General features: G+C 32.7%; 1 non-coding gene across 1 annotated transcript; it reads right to left on the bottom strand.

The window, feature by feature from the left end:
* Nucleotides 1-3,656: 3,656 nt before the first annotated feature.
* On the bottom strand, nucleotides 3,657-3,761 carry LOC116274257. Its single transcript, XR_004182893.1, has one exon. It is a non-coding gene; the product is annotated as a U6 spliceosomal RNA (small nuclear RNA).
* Between the last annotated feature and the right edge of the window lie 742 nt (nucleotides 3,762-4,503).

Raw genomic sequence — 4,503 nt, 5'->3', positions numbered from 1 at the left:
TTTTATTTTTCTTTCTTTCTCCTATGACATGGACAAAAATAAGAACTCTATAACGGTAAGGATGTATTCATGGCCTACCCAGTCTCCTAACTTGGAGGTCTACCTTTTCTAAAGTATTGCCCGGATCCACTTGGTCAGTGATATCTTCAGTCAAAGGGAAGGAGATGTATTGAGGAAGGGAAATGTATACTCTTTCTCATTTAAGGCACAAGGAGATTTTTTTCCTCACATTTCCATTTACAGAATGTGTTCACAGAAATTAACCAGAACACAGCTGAACACTTACACTAGAGGCTGGTAAATGTACTCTCTTGCTGGGTTTTCAGGTAATCAGCTACTTTTCAGGATTTTTATTATGGAAAATGATAGAAGGGATATTAGGCATAACTCATAGACTTTCAAAGTTTATTTGTAAAATAATGTTTTACATCATGCAAGAAAAATATGATACTGTAGGGATTATAATAAATGTGTTAAATTGACAGCAGTTTAAGACAATAAAATTAGAATAGCTGTCAAAGTAGATTTAAGTAATATGGATAAAATATACATAAAAACTAACTCCTTTTTACATCTTTCTATCTAGTTTTGCTTTGGTCTTTCATTTCTCAACTCTTCAATCTAAAACCTTTTGAAACTGTTCTGCTGAGATAAATAGGCAGACTACACTATTACAGGATTGTTAGCTTACAAGAAAAAAAAAAAACCCTAGAGTTTTAATTATTTATCCTATTATTCTCAAAAAAGATCTTACTTCTATAGATGAGTACTTCAATTTAGAAAATAACTTTTCTGGCCACGTGCAGTGGCTCACGCCTTTAATTTCAGCACTTTGGGAAGCCGAGGCAGGCGGATCACGAGGTCAGGAGATGGAGACCATCATGACTAACATGGTGAAACCGCGTCTCTACTAAAAAAATACAAAAAAATTAGCCGGGCATGGTGGCGGGCGCCTGTAGTCCCAGCTACTGGGGAGGGTGAGGCAGGAGAATGGCGTGATCCTGGGAGGCGGAGCTTGCAGTGAACCACTGCACTCCAGCCTGGGTGACAGAGCGAGACTCCGTCTCAAAAACAAAGAAAAACAAAACAAAACAAAACAAAAAACAAACTTTTATTTCTCTGTTATTTGTTGTGAAAAAGTTTTGTATAGCTATTCTATTCATTAATTTCTATGTCTAATATTCGTATAAATGTCCAGAGTAATGACTTTAAAAAAATATTTTTGAGTCTACAAACAACAAGAATCATCTTCCAGTAAACATTACCTTCTATCTTCTCTTAGTATTCTATTGCTCTTCAGTTCCAGGAAAACTAAAGTGCATTGATTATTATCCAAAACATTAGTTGAGATAAGCAGAGAAATGTCAGTTTTATTGCTATTGGGTTAAAGTTTCCATAAAATGTAGATTTATGTTAAATTGAATAATAGTTTTTTTCTAAGATTTCTATTTTTTATTGATTTCCATTTAAATATTCCTTAAATTATAGACAAAGATATGTTAAAAACATCAACCATAATATTGAATTTGTCTATTTCTCTTTCCAGTATATTTTTGTTTCCTGTGATTTGAATCTTTGCTCTCAGTTGCATACACACAGGATTGTCACATCTTCTCAGTGAATTGCCCCTTTTATTATTATTATATGCCTCTCTTTGCAACTATTAATATTCTCTATCATTATTATTTGAGTGTGCCATATTTGCAAATTTCCTGCTCACTAAAATTTATTTTTAACCCCAAAATCAATACTCAGAGATTTTCTCAGTCATTTGCAGACACGTGCAGAGCCACAAAACAACTGAGTTGACCAACCCCCAAGTGCCCAGCTGAAATTAAATAAGATGACACTGCCTTCTTATTTCATCTCTCATGTACAGTTCACCATAAAATGGAGTTGGGAGGAGCAGGGCAGTGTAAGGGAAGAAGTTCTGGATCTGGGGTCAGTTAGAGGCAGTGTGAATTCCAACTCAGGCAGACATTAGTGGGGTGGCCTCAGGCAAGTAATTTAACATTTCTGAATCTGTTGTTCTTTTTTTTTTCTTTTTTTATAACACGAAGAAAATAAAATCCACCCTTTTTTTTTTTTTTATGATTTAAGTTTATAATCTGTGTGAAATGTGTGTGTGTATGTATACTTACTCTTTGGAATCATGGTTCAATATTCACTAATTCAGTGCTTGTGTGACTTTGTAGAACATAAATACTACAAGTAATGTGATTAATTGCATTTCTTTTTATAATGTGTACTTATTATGATATTAATATTGCTATTCCAGCTTTTGTTTGAATAGTATACTTTTTATCCTTTTTAAAATACATATCTTATATTAAAAGTAGTTTTCTGGTTGACAACTTATAGTTGATCTCCTTCTCTTCCTCTTCCTCCTCTACTACCTCATCTGCCTCCAATTCCTCCTCCGTCCTATTAAGTTTACCTTTGCAATCTTTGCCATTTGACTGTGCTTCAACCTTTTATATTTAATGCAATTGGTGGTATGGTTGACTTTAAGTCTACCATTCTGATGTTTGCTTTCTCCTTGACAACTTCTATTCATTTCTATTTTCTTTCCTATCTTCATACCTCCTTTAGGTTTGTATTTAATACCGTGTATTATTTACTCTTGGCTAATTAGCTTTATGTCAATTTTCTTCATTTTTCTTTAATTTTCCCTTACAGGTCAATCTAAGGTTTATAATACTTATCTTATTACAATATACCTTCCAACAATATTGCAGACTTGTTTACATAGCATTAACCCCTTATTCAAATATTTTTCAGTTTGTCTCTGTCATCCTTTGTACTCTTGTATAAATAATTTTACTTCTGAGTATGTTTTAAATGTAAAATATGTTTTTATTGTTGTTTTAAATAATAAATTATTTATTTATTGAGACCAGGTCTCACTGTGTTGCCCAGGCTGGAGTGCAGTGGTATAATCATAACTCACTGTAACCTCAAACTTCTGGGCTCAAATGATCCTCCTGTCTCAGCCTCCTGAGTAGCTAGGACTAAAGAGTTATGCCACTATGCCCAGCTATGTTTTCTTTTATTATTTATTTATTTATTTATTTATTTATTGTAGAGATGGGATCTAATTGTGTGGGCCAGGCTTGTCTTGAACACTTGAAAATCTTGCCCCAACCTCCCGGCATGCTGAGATTACAGGAGTGAGCCACCACGCCTGGCTCAATTATGTTTTAAAGGAAACTTGAAAAGGAGAAGAGACCATATTTACTAATTCTGTTAGTCTTCACTTCTATATGAAGTGCTTAATTTCCACCTAGGGTCATTTCATTTTGAAAAAAAATTGCTAAGTATTAATTTTAGTGTAAGTTATTTGGTAATGAATCTATAAGTGTTTGTTTTAAAATGGTATTTATTTCTCTTCATTTTCTAAAAAACTTTTTTTGTGTGTGTGTGGCTGTACAATTTTAAATTGAAGACATGTACTCCTCTTCCTCAGCACCATAAAGACTTTTTTTTTTTTTTTTGGTCTTTTGCCTTATGTTCTTTCCAAAAAGAATTATTTGGTCATATTCATCTTTCATTTCTAGTATAAAATGTGCTTTTTTTCCTTTTAACTTCTTTTTAGATTTTTCTCTTTTTCATGTATTTATAGTAATTTGATTAGGATCCAACTTGATTTTTATTCCAGAGATACAGAACAATTCATGAATTTATGTCATTCTTGTGTAGGGGCTATGCTAATCTTCTCTGTATCTTTCCAAGTTTAATATATGTGCTGCTGAAGCAAGCACTTGATTTAATTTTCTTTTTATACTACCTGAAATTTGGTGCCCATTCTATTTTTCAGATTTAATTTCTCATTTTTAATTTTTATGTGTACATAGTAGGTGTATATATTTATGGGGTACATGTGATGGTAAAACATACAGGTATATAACATGCAACACCCCAAGCATTTATTATTTCTTCATTACAAGAACATTTCATTTCTGCTATTTTAGTTATTTAAAAACATATTATAAATTATTTTTGACTGTGGTCAACCTGTTGTGCTATCAAGTACTAGATCTTACTCATTTTGTCTATCTTTTTGTACCCATCAACAATCCACACTTTTTCCCTCCCTCTCCACTAACCTTTGCACTCTTTGATCGATTTGACTCAATTTGATTGATTTGACTTCATTGATTGACTTGCATATATTAGATCATTCTTTCATTCTCGGGATGAATTCCACTTGGTCATGATGAATGATCATTTTAATATGTTGTTGCATTCAATTTGCTCGTATTTTGTTTAGGAATTTTGGGTCAATGTTAACCAGATACTGGCCTGTAGTTTTGTTTTGTTCTTGTTATGTCTTTGATTTTTGACATCAGTAATACCATCCTCCTAAAATGAGTTTTGAAGTGTTCCCTAATCTTATATATCTTGCAATAGTTTGAGTAGGATTGGTATTAGTTCTTCCTTAAATGTTTGATAAAATTCAGCAGTGAAAACATCAGATCATGTTAACGGCAGCAAATCTATATC

The sequence above is a fragment of the Papio anubis genome, chromosome 3 (genome assembly GCF_008728515.1).
Source record: "Papio anubis isolate 15944 chromosome 3, Panubis1.0, whole genome shotgun sequence".
Lineage (NCBI taxonomy): Eukaryota > Metazoa > Chordata > Mammalia > Primates > Cercopithecidae > Papio > Papio anubis.
This window is presented reverse-complemented; position numbering and strand designations above follow the sequence as displayed.